Genomic DNA, 21,238 nt, shown 5'->3' with positions numbered 1-21,238 from the left:
CCTGGGTACCTCGAGGAACATATAAAAAGGCCAAGCCATAGCCCCTGCCCCTGAATAGCTGACAAGCTAGTTGAGAAGGCAAGGTGAACACACATAGAATAATGAATGAAGAACACCAGACTCTGCTGAGATGATATAATTTGTATTTACTGGCTAGACACTGGGAGTCAGAGACCCAGGTTCAGATCCCAGCAGAGCCCTTGTGTGAGTTCTGCTGTCACTCCTTTTCTCCTGGCTTCAGTTTCTTTATCTGCAAAATGGGATGGTTGTACTCGAAGACTGCGAGTACAAAATCCTATTTGTCTGTGACCAACTGAACACCCCCTACTTAATACAAAGGTGGGGAAACTGAGGCCCAAGGATTAGGACTGTCCCAGAACAGAAAAGAAAACCACAAGATTTGACTCCAAGAAGAAAATTGTTTTGTTTCTAAGAATAGAAGTACACAACCAAGAATGGGCCCAGTGAGGCCTGTGAGAGGGAAGGAGAGCTCATCTACTTCTCGACCTTTTGTTGTGTCTGACAAAACGCTAAGAGCCTTCCACCCTGCTGTGGATTACCCTTAGTTCTTGGGTGCTCAAGGAAAAGTAAGCCTGATTGCTTGTGATCCTTTCACCCCCAGGGTGCTGCAGCCTGTGCTCTGAGAGCAGTAAGGCTCCTGATGAGCCTTTTCAGAGGCATTTTCCTTAGAAACAAGACAGGGTGTGTGAGTATGAAGGAATGACTGGAAGGAGACACCAAGAGTTTGGGGGTTGGAGGACTGAGTTGGTCTGGCACGCCACCTTTCCTTTAAGGAATCTGGGTACAAATGTATACAGCTCTCATGTGTCCTAAAGAAGGAAGTGTTTGTATTGGTTATTTAGGAAAGAAAGAGGCTTAGAGGAGATCTAGAGTTGCTTGTTTACATTATTTTGTTTCAAAGCGCTTTCCTTAGCTGTGCTAGCTGTTTTTTTCCATGCTGATATACTCCTGCTGATATAGAAGGCAAGTTTTAAAGGTGAGTGAACATTATTGCCTCTTTTGATCATGTCTCATTATCACAATTTTTATGAGACCACCTTAGATTTGTAGAGTATATACCATTTACAGGACACTTCAAAAGCATTATCTCAAATTGTATGTAATTACACCTACTCCTCACTTATCGACTATCTCGTTATTCAATATTTCACAGTTATGAGAGTAAAAAACCTATTATCGAAACATTTTGTGCGTTAATGATGTACATCTAGCAGTAGTGAACGCTGAGGTGTGAGGCGAGAGTAACACTGGCTGTGATGGTTAAGGTTATGTGTCAACTTGGCTGAGTCATGATTCTCAGTGGTTTGGCAGTTATGTAATGATATAGTCATCCTCCTTTTTGTGATCTGATGTGGTCATCCTCCATTTTCGCATAACACCAAATTCGCATCATGACCTGGTCTTTGGAACCTACCCATGTTGATAAGTGAGGAGTGGGTATATAGTATTATAGTATATAGTATTATCAGTTTGTCCTGTGTACTGTGGTGGCTTGCTTATTGCTATGATCCTGGAACCTATGCCGACGGGTTTCAGCAGAGCTTCCAGGTTCAGACTAGGAAGACTCAGACTGTTGATCTACTTCAGAAAATTACCCAATGGAAACCCTATGGATCACAACAGAATATTATCTGATACGGTGCTGGAAGATGAGCCCCCTAGGTTGGAAAAAAAAAAATATATATATATATTTTTTTTTTTTCCTAGGTTGGAAGGCACTACATAATGGCTGTAACAACAGACTCAGGCATACCGACAATCATGAAGGTGGCACAGGACCATGCAACGTTTCATTCTGCTGTGCATGGGGTTGCCATGAATGGGAACCGACTCAACAGCAACTAACAACAACAACAATAACAAGACATACATAGCATACACTTCATAATGTCCACTTTATATACGGGAACACCGAAATTCCAATGTGAGGACAGGAATAAGAGAATGGAGTGATGGGAGGAGGAAGTCATGAGCCAAGGAATGCAGATGGCCTCCAGAAGCTGGAAGAGGCCAGCTAGATTCTCCCTTAGAGCTTCCAGAAGGAACCAGCCCTGCCAACATCTTGGCTGCAGCCCAATGAACGGAATTTTGGATTTCTGGCCTTCAGAGCTATAAAAGAATACATTTGTATTGTTTTAAGTCACTAAATTTGTAGTAATTTGCTACAGGTAGGAAACTAATTCACAGGTTATTTACCTACTTAAAAGAACAAATAATTTAAAGAATTTAAAATACATCCATTTATATGGAAATAAGCCATAGTTTTTTTTTAATTCACTGTAAGCAGGGGCCATGATTGCTTAGGTAGACTGTTAGATATTTCAATTAAAAATCATTTTTAAGTTACTTGTTATAGTCAAAATTATACTAGGCCAGACTCAATCAGCCTAATATTACATTGGATATACAGTACTTTTGTTTATGTACTTGAAAGGAATTTTTTTTTTTTACCTCCTCTCAATTATCTACAAAGGAAGTACAGGTAGTCCTCCACCTACAACATATTTGAGTTACCACGAGCTGCACTTACGACCCTCTTTTCATTTGTGTTTGTATCTTATCGTCAGTAATATGTACTACATACAATGTTGCAGCATGTAATTTGCTGATGTCACCATATCTGTAAGTTTATATGTACTGTTTCCAGCCACCAAAGACAAATAAAGCTCAGACTTATAAAGATACTGACAATGAAAGGCAAGAGTAATGAAAACAAAACAAACAAAAAAGGTATTCAGCTTACTTCAGAGCTGATTTGTGACAAAGTCATTGGAATGGGAACCCATCGTAAGCTGAGGACTACCTGTATAATTAGTACATACAACACAGAGACTAATATTCCTAGCAAGGAGTAAATAATTAAGAAAGTAATTGCTATTTACCTTTGTGTTCACCTCTATCCTGATGATGAATTTGTTCAGTCATGTATTTTTGTTTCGATTGGGGGTGTCTTCATAGAAATATATATATATTGCCCCACAATGTAAGTTCTAAATCTCATAATAAGTCAAATATATTAGGCTTTTGGACCAGATGTGTAAACAGAAAGAATATTCATGTCTTACTTATCGTTCTTCTCTTAGGTAGAGCTGGCACACGGATTTAAGCCTTGAAATATTTCTTGGATGTGTTTGCACTTTTTGGTAATTGTTATTCACAAATATTATATCTACCACACATATGGTTGTTGTTAGGTGCCATTGAGTTGGTTCCGATTCATAGCAACCCTGTGTACAACAGAACGAAGCACATATTATTTGGTTGGAATTAACGCCAACTGGTGGCCTAGTGGTTAAGTGCTATGGCTGCTAACCAAGAGGTCAGCAGTTTGAATCCGCCAGGCGCTCCTTGGAAACTCTGTGGGGCAGTTCTACTCTGCCCTATAGGGTGGCTATGAGTTGTAATTGACTCAACGGCAGTGGGTTTATACAGATTATTATTTGAAATAATGACGATTTTGATTGTAATCCTTTTGCAGATGAACACGAGTTTGAACAATATGATACAAAAGTCTAATTGGCTTTTTATCAAAAGCTGCAAGTTATGGCTATCATTAGGTGTTCTGCTTTCCAAAGCAGCTACCTGAATATTCACTGGAAGTATTCAGCTATGTAGAGGTTCATTTGTATTAAGTGATAGAGCACAGACCATTACTAGATGCTTAGAGTGGTGTTTATCATTATTTTCCTGGTGATAGGCTTGCTGGACTTTGTGCGGTCACCCTGGTGGGGCTCAGAGAAGTATTGGCTGCTGCAGCCTCTGGAAGACAACATATACAGAATAAGTCAGTGTTATTAGATATGAAGCATAGACTATAAATCATTAACTAGTTTTAGTTTAATAATACTGATGTGCAGCTGGAAAAACAGTAGGAGATATCAGTGAGAGTTGGAGAAGACGCGAGGCTTGACTAGGCCTGTAAAAAGAGGAAAAGAAACATAAAGCAAATGAAGAAAATACACCCAGCAAAGGAGAAGTGGATCTGCTGTGGAACTAAATTGGGGGTCCCAGTAAATATCTTCTCTTCTTTGTTGACTTCTGGGTTTTGTTGTTGTTGTTGTTGTTAATTGCCATCTAGCCAATTTCAACTGATGGCAGCCCCATGTGTGCAGAGTAGAACTGTGCTCCATAGGGTTTTCAAGGCAGTGACCTTTCAGGAGCAGATTGCCAGGCCTGTCTTCTGAGATGTCTCTGGGTATATTTGAACTTCCAATCTTTCAGCTAGTAGTTGAGCGCTGAACTGTTTACACAACCCAAGGACTCCATCTTCTGGGTAAGACATATATAAACGCTGACAGATACATTTAAAAAAGACCTAGGTGCTGTTGCTTGTAGGTCATCATTAATGTGACCCAGAATGCCCTTGGCATGGTACCGAGTGGTCTCCCTCTAGCTCCTGCATTCTGAGCAGAGGACTATCCCTGCAGCACATTTATTAACAGCCCAGGCTGATGTGAACATACAAGGGGTCCATTTGAGGATTCAATTTATCTGTTTGTTTGGGGATGGTGTCAATTTGGAATGAGCAGACTCATGGACGGTATCACGTGATTTAGGTCGGAACCTGACTGTTGCCTGACCTGTTCCGGTCAGTGTTAGCCCGCAGCGTGACTTCTGTCACCCGTGCTGGATTGGAGGACATTAAGATCAAGTCTTATTCTTCTTTTGTATCCTCCTCCACATCGTGCCCAGTGCTAGGCCTAGAAGAGTGAACCTTAAACCTGAACCAATCCTTGAAGCCAGATTTGGAGGCCAATGGAAGCGTTCAGTGGGATTTTAAGAGCAAACCCCCGAAGGAAAACTTAGGAAGATAGGGAGTCAGGGAGAATTTTTCTTTCCTACAATCCGAATTCTCAGCATTGCTCTACTTTCATATTTTTGCCTTCAAATCTGACTGAAATCACTGCTAGAGACTCCATTTGTGCAAAGACAGGTATGTAACTGCCTTTCAACATACTGAAAAGAAGTTCCTAGAGCTTCCAGGGCAGTGTGCAAAATTTTGGTAGAAGTAGGTCACTAATACTTTTTGCTTTCGTTCTACCTGAAGGAAAAAAAAAAAATTCCCAGCAAACTGGTTTACCCTAGGGCCAATGGATAAGTACATGAACCACCTCGTGGGCTGTGAGAGCCTGCTGGAGGGCCGGCCATGAACTATCAGAGCCACTCAGAGCTGAGTGCATTGACAGGCAGGCCGGGCATGGCTCTGCACCCACACAGGGCCATTATAGGGGGCTGGGGGCTATTTCCTCACCTGCAGGTCTAGAAGCAGCAAGTTTAACAGTGATGATGATCTGCCCTGACAGGAGGGTCCAAACAGACAAAAACAGAAAGGCTTAACCAACCACTCACTCCTTCCTGTGGTTATCCAGGGCGGATGTGCCCTGGTAGCTCACCTTCCAGGACCAAGGAGTTATTCTTACTCTTGAGGTCACACTTGCTTCTTGCAGAAGGGGCACTGCCCTAGAAAGGGGACTTGCCCTGGATAATAGAGTCATAGGCAGTGGGTGAAACAACAGAGATTGGCCTATGACTGCTGAGCCCATAGCCTTGCTCATTGGACCATACCACCCTCCGTGATACCTGTCTCCTAGGGTGCCCAGAGAATCCAACTGCCGTTCCAAGTAGACGCTTTATCTACAAGATACTTTTCTCTCATTCTCTCACTTCCTTTTGTTTCCTCACCTCTATTTGTTTTTGGTTTTGTTTTATTTTGTTCTAGACATGCTTGTTAGGAAAGTAGATTAGGGAGATCCAAAATATTTGGACTGGGTGGGCTCCTATCACTTACTGACACGTGTGCCTCCAGGCCTCCCTCCTCCCTAACAGCTGGCATCTGGAGTGGGAAGATGGTTGCAGCTCCAGAATCTGGGGAAGCACAGCTGTCTGTGTGGCACAGCTGATGGACTGGCTTCCCGCCCCTACAGATAGCAAGGGGTGGTACCTTTGACAGGCTGAGCACCCCCGCCCTCAACCCCAACACACACAGGGCCCTGCGGCCCATTTCTTCTCTCCTCATGTAGCTTATCAGCGCTCTTTAGCCAAGAATAAGAGAAGGGGCTCGGAGACTGCATCCCTGTTATTATGTGACAGTCACAGCCTAGAGCTTTAAGTCATGGGTCAGGGATGAAAGGAAACATTGGGCATCTCTGGGGAGGTTTGACCACACCTGTTCTGGTTCTTTTAAGGTAGGGCAAGCAGAGGTGAGTGTGTGCAGCCAGAGAACTTTGCTGCCCACTTACTGTGCCTCCATTTCTTATCTGAACTATCTTCGTAGAAACAACTTATTGCCCCCAGAATATGCTGAAAAGATGAAGAAAAAAATCACCTACAATACTGCCATTACTGTTTTGTTATTTTCACTAATCTTTTTCATAACTGCACTGTATATACAATTCTGTCCTGCTTTTAGACAATTACCTTTTCCTTATTGTAAAAGTAATACATATTCATTATGCAACGTTTAGAAAATTCAAGCACAGAAAAGAAAAACGACTACTTGTTGCTTCATTGAGAAATAGCCAATATTAATATTTTGGTGTATATGTTTCTGGTCTTTTTACCAAGCATAATATACCAAAAAATGCATGATGGATTAATATTTTACATACTGTTTTGTAACTTTCTTTTTTCAAGTAACTCAACGTAAACAATTTTTATATTAGATGTTCTCCTGCCTCATTTATAATGGTGACGCCGTACGGAGATGCTCTATTTAACCCATCTCTTATTGTTAGACATCTGGTTTGTTCGAATTTCTTCCTGTCGTAACCAAGCATGTGTGATTCCAGGCGTGTCAGCGTAAACCTGTGTTTCCTAGTGTTTCCAATGGCTGATTTTTCAGAATTAGATCACCAGGTTTCTCTTCTGATACATCATAAACAAACAAACAAACACCATTGCCCTCGAAAGGGTTCCGACTCATAGAGACCCTCCAGAAGAGAGCAGAACTGTCCTACAGGGTTTCCAAGGCTGTAATCGTTACGGAAGCAGACTGCCACACCATTCTCCCTGTGGAGCACCTAGTAAGTTCAAACTGCTGACCTTTCAGTCAGCGGCCTAATGCTTAACCACTGTGCCACCAGAGCTCCCGTGTCTGACTCATATAAATAGGCTAATTGTAACTAAATCTTTGCATTTCTCCTGCTCTACTTTAACACGTCTGAATCCCTCTGGGCCTCACACCCTCATGGATTAGTGCATGATTGAACTCCACAATGTACACTCAGGTGCTTTGAGAAATACATATATTCCTGTGCACATATGAGGGGCTATCGTTGTCAGTATTCAGGGAGTAGGTGGTGTTGGTAGAAACGGTATATATACCAAACAAAGAATAACAACAGCACCACTTACATGGTACTTCCTGTGTGCCAGGCACTGTTCCAATTGCTTCATATTATTTTAACACATTTAATCCCTAACTGAGGGAAACCCCACGAGGTAAGTGTATTATCTTAACTTTCAGATGAGGAAACTGAGGCACAGAAATGTTAATTGTCTTGCTCGTGGTCACAGAATAGGGACTAGAAAGAGGTAAGAAGTGGTGGAGCTGGGATTCTAAGCCTGTGTGGCTTCAGAATGTACCCATTTAAGCCTGTCTTAGAAGCCAGCTCCCCTAAGAGCGGGCCACTGGGAAATGCGTGGGGGGGGCGGGGGGGTGGGGGGGGCGGTGAAGCAGGATTTCCAGAACCCATGGTGTCCTGTGTGACAGTAACAGGGGGCTGGCAGAAGCACATCTTGAGGGAACTCAGCAGCCTTCAGACTCTTCCTCAAAGATCAGAGCACTATGAGGGTAACTTTTTTTTCTTTTTAAGAGTCATTATCTTTTAGAGAAACACATTGAATATTTAGGGATAAAATGACGTGATGTATTTTGTTTGCTTCAAAATAATCCTTGAGGAAAGGGGATGATAATGAATGGAGGAATTGTAAAGCCAAAAAAAAAAAAAACTAAACAGTTGCCATCGTGTCATTTCTGATTCATGGTGAATCCATGCGTGTCAGAGTATAACAGCGTTCCACGGTGCTTTCAGTGTCTTTTACTTTTTGGAAGTAGATTGCCAGGCCTTTCTTCTGAGGCACTTCTGGTTGAACCAATAGCCTTTCAGTTAGCAGCTGAGCACATTAACCATTTGCACTGCTGAGGGATTCCTGGATGAAATACAAGTGAAACAAAAACTCAGTCATAAACCGATAGTTGTTGGAGCTGGGATAGGTATTACGGGAGTTTGCTCCCCTCTTGTATCTGTTTGAACTTTTTCATGGTAAAATGTTAAAAAAGTAATAATAATGGGGACATCTCAAATCAATGGATAGCTCATAAATGTTCTTTGTGGGAACATTTTAACTCTGAGTCTAAAGGTTCAGAATATAACTTAAAGACAAACCATACTCTTCATTGCAGCTTTCTGAAGAGCTTTACCAGTTTTAATTAGTCTGCAGAAACATCCCTAAAGGGACCAGTTTCTCCTATTGAACCTGTGGAGTTAGCATTATAGATTTGTTCATTCATTTGAAAACTCATTTTTTTCATCTTGAGCTTGGGATGAGCTGTAAGGGATACAACAAAGTTAAAAACCAAAACCAAAACCAAACCACACCTGCAGCCGTCGAGTCGATTCCGAGTCATAGCATCCTATAAGACAGACTAGAACTGCCCCATAGGGTTTCCAAGGAGCACCTGGTGGATTCGAAGTGCTGACCTTTTGGTTAGCAGCCAGCCTCTTAACCACTACGCCACAAGGATTCCCACTGCTGAGTTTAGGGGAATAAAATACACAAATGAAGACTTAAATAGCACAAGGTAACAGTTCAGCCCATGAACTGTTGTAGGAGCCGAAAGGGGGAGAGACGGGAACATGGATTGGGCCTAGTTCACCACCATGTTCCCTCCCCAGTGTTCAGCAGAGTTCCACAAGAAAGGAGGGAGGAAGAGAAGGAAGGTGGAAGGAGGAAGGAAGGGCTAGAAAGGTCCTGGAAGCATTGTGGAGCTGGTGTCTTCTCCCGTCATCATCTTTTGCACTTGGTGGCTCCACTAAGCCTAAGTCGGAGACAAGATGCTGCACCATTTTTTTCTTTTTTGCCATCTATATTTATTACCACTGTCTCCTGGGCTTGGCTGTACACTTTGCAAAGAAAGATCTACTTTCCAGTTGGCTGAATCTACGGTAGAGAAAACACCTCTTCTTCAACACTTTCTCTCTGCCCTATTTGGTGGCAAAAGTTTGAACAAACCAGGCTGTTTTGTACTTCTTCAGTGACTGAATTTGCCTGGAAGAATAGCAGTGTAAGGGGATATCTGTAATCTACTCCAAAAGGGTTTTTACATTTTAAGAAGCAGATTAATAGAAAACAAAGCCCAAAAATGTGAGGTGGGCTGAGCCCAGTGAAAATGAACTAGTTGAAGAAACTTGTGTTGCCACGGCAGAGCCCAGTAACTCTTTAGGCTCACGTGTTCCTCTCCTACCAATAGAAGCGAATTGGGCTTCCCCTCCTCCCTCCTTCTAAAGCCTGCGTTCAGTTCCTAACTTAACTCCCTGTGATCTACGCTAGGATTTAGGGTAACAGGGAAAACTGAGATAAGTAGTAATTAGGCCTCCTTCTGGATTTCAAGCGGGGCCGACTTGTTCACACGCCTGATCTTTCCGGTTTGGAGGCAGCAGGACAGGGCCCATCAGACGCGGCTAGAGAGGCCGCCCGGTGGTTCTTCTGCCTGGCTGCTAGGTCCACCCTGGGCGGCAGGGCCAGAGCTCTCATGGCGGGCTCCCTGGGACTTCCGCACACGGGCACTGCGCGACCAGGAGGTGCAGCCCGTATTTGCACGGTCGGGGAGGGAACTGTGAGCGGGAGGAGGGCGTCGCAGGAGCTAAACTCTGTGATGGAACAGAGAGGCTGCCAACGAACCAGACTGAAACTTTCCAGGACCCCAGGGTACTAAGCACAGTGTAATCCGGGCCCTGAGAATTAATTTCCATTTTCATGGTCGGACACACGTATTGGCATAAAAAAAATTTTTTTTATAGACGAGAGAAATGTAAGAAATTTAAGTTCTCCCTGCTCCCAACCAGTCCTTGGAAACTGCAAGCGAGACTAAAAAGTGGCTAAAGCACAATTATCAAATGCTCTACGCTTTTGCAGAGACCTTACTTTTACCTGGAACAGGAACCCTGGTGGTGCAGTGGTTAAGAGCTCGGCTGCTAACCAAAAGGTCAGCATTTCAGATCTACCAGCTGCTCTTTGGAAACCCTACGGGGCAGGTCTACTCTGCCCTAGAGGATCACTATGAGTCAGAATCCACTCAACCGCAACGGCTTTTACCTGGCACAAGACACACTAAAGTGAGGCATCCAGGGATTTCTTTGCTGAGGGGCCCACCTGCCCTGAGCGTGGAAAATGTCACAGTACCCATTATTCCACAACCCTGGTAGTTAGAAAGGCCCTTCCTTACCTTATTCTTGGCTTTAAAGGCTTCTCTCAGTGGTTTCTTCACCAAAGCAAATTATGAGTGCATTTTCACCTGTCAAATGTGTTTTCTAGTTTATGTGGAAAGGGTCTAAGCTGTTTTGTTAATGACAAAGCCAAATAGTAGCTAAAGCCTGAGTCTGCTGTCTCAAAAACTAATATAACCTTGTTGTTGTTGTCACAGGAGCCCTGGTGGTGCAGTGGTAAAGGGCTTGGCTGCTAACCAAAAGGTCAGCAGTTGGAATCCACCAGCCACTCCTTGGAAACCCCATGGGGCAGTTCTACTCTGTCCTGTAGAGTCGCTATGAGCCCAAATTGACTTGATGGCGATGGGGTTGTTGTCATTAGCTGCCATCAGGTCAGTCTGACTCATGGTGACAGAGTAGACTGTTCCATAGGGTTTTCATTGTGGCGCAGTGGTTAAAGTGACAGACTGTGAACTACTCAAGCCACCAGTGGCTCTGCAGGAGAAAGATGTGGCAGTCTGCTTCCGCGGAGATTACAGCCTTGTAACTATGAGTTACTATGAGTGGGGATGGGCTCGATGGCGGTGGGTTTGGTTTTGTTGATATTGTTGTTTTTTAATCTTTACAGAAGCAGATCGCCAGGCTTTTCTTCCCTGGAGGTGCTGGGTTGGTCCAAAGTGCTATCCCTTAGGTTAGTAATCTATGGCAGACTGCTCAAAATCCATACACAGGCTCAGTTTAGAATATAATTAAAGTACCATTTAATATCAGTAACAAAAAGATAGTTTATTCACGAAATGATTAACTCTTTGGAAAAAAAAAAGTTAGATTCCCACTGCAGCCATTATACTAGAATAAAAATACTAGAATAGATTTTAAAAATCAAACCATGGAAGTGTTGGGGGAAAAGCATAGGTGAATATTTATATAACCTTTGGGGGAAAGACTTTCTTAAAAAGCACCAAAGACAAACTCTGAAGTGAAATACATTAATATATCTAACTTAAAAAAATGTTTGACTGTGAAAAGCACAATAAATAAAATGTAAAGGCAAATGGCAAAACAAAAAGGAAAAATATTAACAACGTACATGAAAAAGAATTAATATAATATATAAGAAGTTCTCATTAATCAATAATAAAAAGAGGAATACCTCAATAAAAGACAGAACAAAGCACATGACTAATAAATCAACGAAGAAGAAACATAAATGTCCAATGACCATATGACAATTTAGCCTTATGATTGATGGCAAATTAAAGCTATGAGATGCCATATTTTTGTCTATCAAATGGACTTTTTTTTTCCTTTCATGTGAACATTTAGTGTTGGCTTCAGTTTGGGAAAACAGGTATTCTCATATACTGTTATATAGACAGTAAATTGATTCTACTTTTTGGAGTTATATTTGGCAATCTATCTCAAAAGCCTTCAATTGACTGTTCAGACTCTTTGATAAAGAAATTGTTTTCTAAAGAAATAAGCACTGCTGTATTTAGCAATAAGAATGTTTGTTACACCATTTTTTTTTATTGTGCTCTAGTTGAAGGTTTACAGAACAAACTAGTTTCTGATTAAACACTTAGTACACATATTGTTTTATGACATTGTTTAACAACCCCACAGCATGCCAACACTCTCCCTTCTCAATCTTGGGTTCCTTATTAACAGCGTTCCTGTTCCTTCCTGCCTTCTAGTCCTTGCCCCTGGACTGGTATGCCCCTTTAGTCTCATTTTGTTTTATGGGCCTGTCCAATCTTTAGCTGAAGGGTGAACCTCAGGAGTAACTTCATTACTGAGCTGAAAGGGTGTCCAGGGGCCATATTCTCAGGGTTTCTCCCATTTCTGTCAGGCCAGCAAGGCTGGTCTTTCTTTTTGACTTAGAATTTTGTTCTACATTTTTTCCAGCTCTGTCCAGGACTCTCTATTGTGATCCCTGTCAGAGTAGTCAGTGGTAGCTGCGCATCATCTAGTTGTACTGGACTCACTCTGGTGGAGACTGTGGTAGATGTGGTCCATTAGTACTTTGGACTAATCTGTACCTTCAATCTTTAGTTTTCTTCGTTCTTCCTTGCTCCCGAAGGGGTGAGACCAGTGAAGTACCCTAGATGGCCACTCATAGGCTTTTAAGACCCCAGACACTACTCACCAAAGTAGAATGTAGAACATTTTCTTTATAAATTATGTTATGCCAATTGAGCTAGATGTTCCCCAAGACCATGGTCCCCACAGCCCTCAGCCCAGCAATTTGGCCCCTCAGGGAGTTTGGTGTGTCTGTGGAGCTCCATGACCTTGCCTTTTCCAAGTTGCACTGGCTTCCCCAATATTGTATACTGTCTTACCCTTCACCAAAGTTACCACTTATCTATTGTCTATTTAGTTGTTACACCATTTTTTTTTTTATCATAAGCAAAAACTGGAACCCATCTAAACAATAGTTATTGGTTAAATAAATTTTGACATGGCCATAGAACTTAGTGCTATGCAGCCAAAAAAATACTGTAGAAGAATATTTAATCACATGGAAAAATGTTCACAGAATATATTTCTGTCAGTTTTTTATTTTTTATTCATTTGTTTATTTTGCTGTAGTTGGTTTGCTAAAACAAAGTGGTACAAACTTTGAGCAAAAGGAATGAGAATGTGAGCCTAGAAGGTTAAAGAACTGTGGCTCTAGGGTGCCTTGATGTCTCAGCCATGGTCCTAGACACATGCCTGCACACTTGGCATCTTGCATGAAGACCTTCTCTTGGACCACTCTGTATTTTGAGAACTCAAAGGGGGAAGTGGTGGTTCAATGGTAGAATTCTTGCCTTCCATGCAGTTTAGATTCTCCTCATGAGCAGCTGCCACTTATCTGTCAGCGGAGGCATGTATGTTGCTATGATGCTGGATAGGTTTCAGTGGAGCTTCCAGACGAAGCTAGACTAGCCAGAAGAATTGACTGAGGCAAGCTATTTAGCAGCTAGAAGCAGTCTTGGGAACTCTTTTCTCCCTTCAGGAGTGGAGTACCTCACTGTCAGCTAGCTTTTGCTAAATCTCCTCTAGGTCTGGGAGTATACAAGGCACTGGACCACTGAACTAAAAATCAAGTCAGATACAATTGCTGTCCTGCCCTTTAGTTTACAGCAAACAGACCTTTAGGCCCTAGTGCCTAAGAACTGGCCAGTGATGCCATTGCAGGCACTGACAAGCCAGCAGTCTTTTAGGATAGACTGTTTTCTTTCTTTTTCTTCTCCTTTCCTTTTCTCTTCTCTCTTTCCTGCACCCCTCACCCAGCAACCCCTCCTCCCTGAAGGCCTGAAGATAATATAATTTGAGAGAATAATAGAAAAAAAATATGAAATAAAATTTTAAATGCAGGACCTTGAAAGGGGTCCATGTAAGTGGACCTTCATAAGCTTCATGGTAAATCCATCTTCGATCCTGTTGGTTTTAATCATTCTCATGAATTTCCTTTTACTTTTTTACTACATATATATTCTTAAACTAATATTGCTTTACATGTTTATACAAATGGTGTTCTCCATGAAATTTTTATGCAACTTGCTTTTTTTTTGTTTTTAACGCAACATTAAGTTTGGGAAATTTATCCATGTGGACACACATTGCTTTAATTTCTTTATAGTGTTTCATCGTGTGGCTACCAGAATCTACCCATTCTCCTATTGCAGTTTTCTGTGAAAAAAGTAGGTTGTAAAACACACACACACACACACACACACACTGCAGAGCAATTATATCAGTCTCATTTCATTGTAAAACTAGAGCTAGGTCAATGGAACTTATTTTTTTTTTTTAAGCTAAGAAACAGTACTAGGAATTTAGTATGTAATACAGGTGACATTTCAAATCAGTGGGGGAAAGAATGAACTATCTAACACATGGTATTGAGAAAATTGGCTATGTAGACAAAACAGATAAAGCCAAGCCTCTATCTTTCATGATACCCAAAATTAAACTCTAGATGAATGAAAAACCTAAACCCTCAAAATAAAAATTTTAAACTACTAGAAAAAAAGTGTAGAAAACTATCATTATATTACTTGGAAAAAGGAGACTCTAAATAAGTCATGGAAAGCAAAAATTGTACTGTAAAAGACTGAAATTTTTTAATTAAATTCATAATTAGATTGAATCTGTATTGTAAAAAGAATTATGTAACAAAATATGCCCCAAGCAATGTTAAAAGACAAGATGAAGACTGGGAGAACATTTTGCAACACCTGTAACAAAGTATTAGTATAAAGGATATATAAGAAAAAAACACACCACTTTAGAAAAATGAGCAAAGGCTATGAATAGGCAGTTCACAGAAGAGGAAATAGAAATGCCCATAAATGTATAAGAAGATGCTCAAACACATCCTTGTCATGGAAATACCAAATAAAACAATGAACAGATAACATTTTACATCTATGACTCTGGTCATGGAAATGTTTGGTAGGTGAAGGGTTGTTGAGATTGCTGGGAAACAGGAAGTTTCATCCTCTGCTTTCATTTTCTAAAATGACACAGCCACTTTAGCAGGCAGGCAGTAGGTGCATAGCCTTTGACCCCACAAGTTTCTCTTATAGGAATTTAGAACAGAGAGACACAGAAAAACTCAGGTAAGATATCTACTGCAGCATTGTTTGTAGCAGTGAAAAATTGTTAACAATCTTAGCTGTCCACTAATAGTGGAAAGGGCAAATAAAATATGGCATATTCATACAATGGAATACTATTCAGCAGTTAAAAGAAACTTGGTCTGTATATTAACACATTTAGATTACAAAAACATCATATAGTATGATGCCTCTTATGTAAACATAACACTTGAAATACATTATATATAGTTATGGGGCTGTTCTACTGTGTTCTATAGGACTGTCTGAGTTGGAATCGACTCAATGGCACACAACAACAACAACATGTATACAATTATATATATATATATATATACACATATATATGTGTGTGTGTGTGAATGTGTGTATAAATTCTAGAAGGAAACACACCAAACTCCCAAGAGTGGCTGGTTGCCTGGATAGGGGGAAGGGCTGGGATTATGGGGAGTAATTTAGATTCATATATGATATTCTAATTTTGTTTATAAGGTACATGTGTTCAATTAAAACTAAAAGATGTGAAGAATGTATGTTCACAATTCTATCTCTTGGAAATGAAATTATAAGTGATTTTTACTTTATTCTTTTTTTGTCTGAGTTTTCTAAAAGTTCCACAATGTTCATCCATCACATTTGTAATAAAAAAGTTATTTTTAGAGCACTGGCTGAAAGTCTCAAAAATTCTTTAAAAATTAGTTTTTAAGATCACTTTAAACATACCTTTCCTGTGTCACCGCCCCCCCCCCCCCGCCCCATCCATGCCACACACTTAGATATACACCACTGTGTTGGGGAAGGGTGGCTGGCTTCACTGCAAAATTAGGTAACTTCTCAAAGTTTGGAAGTATAGAAAATGGTCCCAATATTCACTTAGCCAAAGCTAGTCAGGGATTTCTAGGTAAATGGCTCTTCCGCTAACCGATGCTCTATAAACCAGCACACTAAAAGGATTTGACTTAGCAACTTAATGCTGTCCAGTTGATTCCGACTCATAGTGGCCCTATACAACAGAGTAGAACTGTCCCAGAGGGTTTCCAAGGCTGTAATCTTTACGGAAGTAGATCGCCACATCTTTCTCCTGTGGAGCAGCTGGTGAGTTCAAACCACGGAACTTTCAGTTAGCAGCCAAGCGCTTAACCAATGAGCCACTAGGGCTCCTTGACTTAGCAACTTACTGAGGATAAATATTTAACTACAGTGAAACACTGCTACTTTCTGGGAGTGAGTTTTCTCAGATAGCTGAGGATGTATTTTGTTTAATCTCTTGAACATTTTTACGTTGTAACGATTCGGAGTAGAAAGGGTTCCAGAATATTTCCTCTACTTTTCTGCTTTCTTAAACTGAACACAGAGTATCTAGTTATAACATTCTCAGCCTTGCAGCTTCTAAAGGCTGCCACGTGTTACACTGTCAATATCTGTCTATAGCATCCTCTTTCCTTCTAGCCTGCTATTTTTAATGCACCATGGGTTTAGAAGTTAACTTTTTGGAGTTGTTTGTAAAATAATGTATGAGGGCTCAGTGTGAGAATCTTAGAGGGTCCTTAAGAGTAAAGAACACAAACTGTATGGTGTCTATTTTGGCTGTTTCAAACCTTAAAAAAAAATTAGTAAACCTTTCTCTGGTTTTCAGGGGTGTTCTCAAATGCTGACTTCAAGCGTAGAAGGTAGTAGAAGGTAGAGAAGAAAGAGTGACTTATTTCTTTTACTTCTTTCATTTTTAACCTCTGTAAGGTCAATGGATTTGCGACTGGCACAGGGCTCTTGCTGCGGAAATGAATTGCCAGTAGATAAAATGTAGGGATAACCCTAAATTGAGACAGAAACAGGAGTCACACAGTATTTGCTATAGGATTTTGTGGTTTTACACAAGAGTTTCTCTGGAAGTCTCTGTAAGTAACAACTTATAGAATTGACGAAATGAGGACCCAGATGGGTTTGTACCTATCTGGGACTGTAATTTTGGGCTTACTCTGCAAAACCAGAAGGGGGAAGAGAAGGGAAAGTGTAAAAGGGAGCAGCAAAGCTCAGGTATGACAAATACCAACTTTCTTATTTGTATGGCACTGTTTTTCACCCTTCTTCATTTTTTTTCATACTGCAATAGCCAGGTAGTAGTAACGCAACGAGGTGATGATTCACAACTAAATTCCAAGCCTCTGAGAGCAGGAAGTTATGGCTCCTTAGTTGTTATCAGTTAGCTAAGGTTGTGGTGACCAGACTTAGTAAAAGCACATAGAATAAAATTTCCAAACTCCTTTTAGAAGCAGGGCTCTCACTTTACAGAGTGCAGGGCCCGGGCAAATTGTTCCTATGATGTGTATATGCAGCAAAAACTCAGAGCAAAATATCAAGGAAAAGATGGTTGGAGACCCCAGGACAAAGCACAAGAGTCAGGGAAAGGTGGGGGCTGTCCACGCCTCTTAGCTTCCCATCTCTCTGTGTCTCAGTCTCCCTTCCGTCAACACAGAGGTTATTTCTTTGTTCTGCCTGAAGTCTAGCCTTACAGAAGGCTAAAACAAATTATGCCTGTGGAAGTACTTAAAGTTATCTACGGAGAAAGGGATTGTGTTAGATCAAAGTATAGTATTATGTCTTCTGAAAGGCCTAGTCCTGAATGTGGGAATTGGGAGAAAGCTCTGTGTTTCAACTGATCCTCTTTAGGGGAAAACTCAATCTGAGGGTCAATTATAGCAGATTTGCGACACCCGTGGTCTTGGGAGAGCACTGTGAATGTGCCTAAACTCCTAGAATATTGCTCCTTATTTTATAAACACAGAAATGGAGGCCCAGAGAGGTGAAGGGACTTGTCCAAGTACACATAGCTATTCCCAAATCCAGGCCTTTTCACTCCCAGCCCAGTTCCCTTTCCATAGAGTTTCTCAGTGTGGCCTCTGATATCTCACATCGGAATCACTCAGTATACTGAGAGGCATGCCATGGGGTTTGGCGGTATGGGGGTAGTGAAGAGGAGATTGTTGGAATGCAGATTTCTAGATCCTAACCCAAACCTACCCAATTAGAATCTCTGGGAGTGGTGCCTGGGAATCTGTATTTTAGCATGAAGTGACTCTTATGCAGCCCTGCGTTGTTGCAACAACACCTTGATATTTTTGTTCCTAAATAATCTACATACAGGAGCTACCATTTATAAAATGTCTCTTACAGAACATAAAAAGAACTTATACTACTCCTACTAGTTGCCATTGGACAATGCCATGGCTCAACTAGCTACAGTGTATTACAATAGTTTAATGTCCTTTAAGCCAAAATCATACAGTTGAACGTTTTGAACTATCAGAGCATGCTCGGGAGACAAACATGCCTCATGTTGCCCCTTTAAGAGCCTTTCCTCCTTCTGGGTTTGGGCATGGGTGTGCTTGCCTTGACAGGTCCCTCCCAGCTTATCTCATGGTACCCACTACCTCTCCAAGACATCTTGCTTGATGCATGTGTCTCTGGCCTGAGAGAAGATGATTTCTGACCCAGGGCTGAACCCACCCTCCCCCTAATCAACCAACAAAGGCCTTGCAAGCCTGTGGAAGATAAATGTCACTGAGACTCTTCTGGAAGAGCCTCCTGTGAGGTTAAATATGGTAGGTGAACAAGGGCCCTTTTCACAACTTCATCAACTGTGCTGGACACTTTAAAACATAATGAAACTGAAAGAACATCTGAACCCGGCTGGATCCCTGGTAACTCCGTAATGGCTTCCTTGTTGTGGTGGATTTGTCTCTTGGGTGCCCATGCACCTGAGTGCTCCCCATCTGCCTCTCAGCGGGGTCCTCACCTGACTCCTGACAGCCTGGCTACAGTCAGAGTCTCTGCAGCTCTCACTTGCTGACATGTACAGGTAGCGCATAGCAAAGACAGAAGCAGGATTTTAAGAAGGCCTTGCCAATGGAAACCACTAATTAAAAGAAAGCCTTCATGTCAGCAAAATCTCAGGGAGTGGCAGGACAGGCCTGCAGGAGTTTCCTTCAGTCTGTATTTATTTTATAATGATTTTTTTTTAAAGTAGTCTTTTGGTTTGAGAAGAGGTAGGAAAGGGCTGTTATTTTAATTTCTGTAGAAGTTGCTCTAGAAAACAAAACCAAGGACTCTGAGGGAGCAGGAGCACGTATTTCCCATGTGCCTAGCTCAGTGTGTAGCACTTAAAAGGTGCTCAAAAATGATGTGTCAGGCGACCAAGCAACTCTCTGGGTGTGGCCATCAGGGGGTATGGCCTCGTCCTGCTCATTACACCTTGGCAACTTGACCACAGTCCGCCAACTTCCAGACTCACAAACCTGCTTTTGCCAGTGCCCTGAGAGTACTTTGATTTCTCAGGGACTGGTTCGTATTTATCAAACACACATGATTAATGTGTGAAACTAGACTGCCAAGTTATCCATTAATCTACAGGGAGAAATAAAAAGCCGAAGTCCATATCCTCAGCACATTCCCTCTGCATAGGCCAACCCTCATAGAAAGCCAGAGAATGACCCAGTCAGTTACCTGGGAGAGTACAGAGCCAGAAACGGGAATGAAATGAGTCAAATGCTTCGTGGCGTCAAGAGAAGTACCAGTACTTTATACAATCAAAGGCACCTAAATGCTGGCATGCCATTCACGCTCTGATCCCTCCACATCTCTCAGCATTGGGGAGGCTTGTCAAATGGGTGGGAATGCTCAAAGCCTTGCTGAGGCTGCCTCCTTCTTCATCTCTGGGTGGACAGGTGCTGCTAAGGTTTCTATCTGTCACTCTCCTTTTACTAGACTTCAAGCCTTCATGACTAACCCATTCTTTTTTTGTTTTTTTAATTTCAGTATTGCTACTTTCAATCTATTATGCAGATTTTATGGACCCAGGCATCATCATCTCTCAGGTGCCTGCACAGCTCTACTCACAGGTCTACTGTGAGTAGATGTTAGGCTTTGACACTCAGAGGAAAGCTAAATTTCCCTCATCGCCGAAGCTGTGAGGGGTCACCATACTGCATGCAGCCCCTTAAGTACTCACAGACAGCAATTATAAATCAGGCTACCAGGTAAGAAGATCAGTTTAGGAATTTTTAAAAAATTGTAATAAATATATATGTAACAAATTGTTTGCATTTTTGACATTCTTCCCATGTACAATTCGGTCATATATGTTTATCATGCTGTTCAACCATCATCATCATCTACTTTCAAAGGTTTCCATCAGTTTAGTGATCTTTTTTTAAAGCAGGTCCTGGGGTATGCACTATAATGAGTTTAGATGGTTGTTGGTCAGAACCTCTGACGGAAGCTTGGAGGCCATGGAGACTGAGGAAATTCCTCCCAGTGGGAGGCTGAGTGGACAAGCATAGTTCGAGCAGCTTTGGCCTATCCTACTGGTGATCTTTCCCTCTCTTCCCCTTCTCCACCACTAGCAGGGACTATCTGGCCTGTCTGAGGACACTCAGGTTTTATTTGGGAACAGAACACTTCCACTTATGAGATCCAGCACATGGCAACAGAGAAAGCACTACTGAAAAGCCACAGGGAGCATAAAACTTTAGCTGCAGGAGAAATCAGCAATAATACAGCACCTAAAAAAATGTTTAGTGCTCATTAGGTGCTCAATATTTATTGAATGAATGAATGCACAAATGGATACATGAATAGTCTCACTGCCTCATTTTACAAAGGAAGTAACAGAAACCATTAAATGGGCAGTTGATTTGCTCTAAGTCACACAGTCTGCCAATGGCACCTGGGACTGACATGCAGGCGACTTGAGTCCCAGCCCTGTGCTTGTGATATCACAAGGATGGCTACTGAACAAATCAAGGAGGTCAGGAGTGTAGAGAAGGAAGTAAGGGTGAAAACTGGGAAGCATAAAAACAGCAAAATGATTTTAAGTAATTACAGAACACAAGCAGCACCTGCCTCTAAGCTTGCCCTTGTTGAGGCCCTAGTTTGGACATGTAGCCTCCAGAACAAAACACTGCCTGGTCCTGGGCCATCTTCATAATCATTGTTAAGCTTGAGCCCATCATTGAAGCCACTGTGCCAGTCTATTTTGTTGAGGGTCTTCCTCTTTGGGCACTGACCCTCTACCAAGCATGATGTCTCCAGGGACTGGTTTCTCCTGATACCATGTCCAAAGCTTGTGAGATGAAGTCTTGGCATCCTTGTTTCCAAGGAGTATTCTGGCTGTACATCTTTCAAGAC

This window comes from Loxodonta africana, chromosome 19 (genome assembly GCF_030014295.1).
Source record: "Loxodonta africana isolate mLoxAfr1 chromosome 19, mLoxAfr1.hap2, whole genome shotgun sequence".
NCBI classification, from domain to species: Eukaryota; Metazoa; Chordata; class Mammalia; order Proboscidea; family Elephantidae; genus Loxodonta; species Loxodonta africana.
This window is presented reverse-complemented; position numbering follows the sequence as displayed.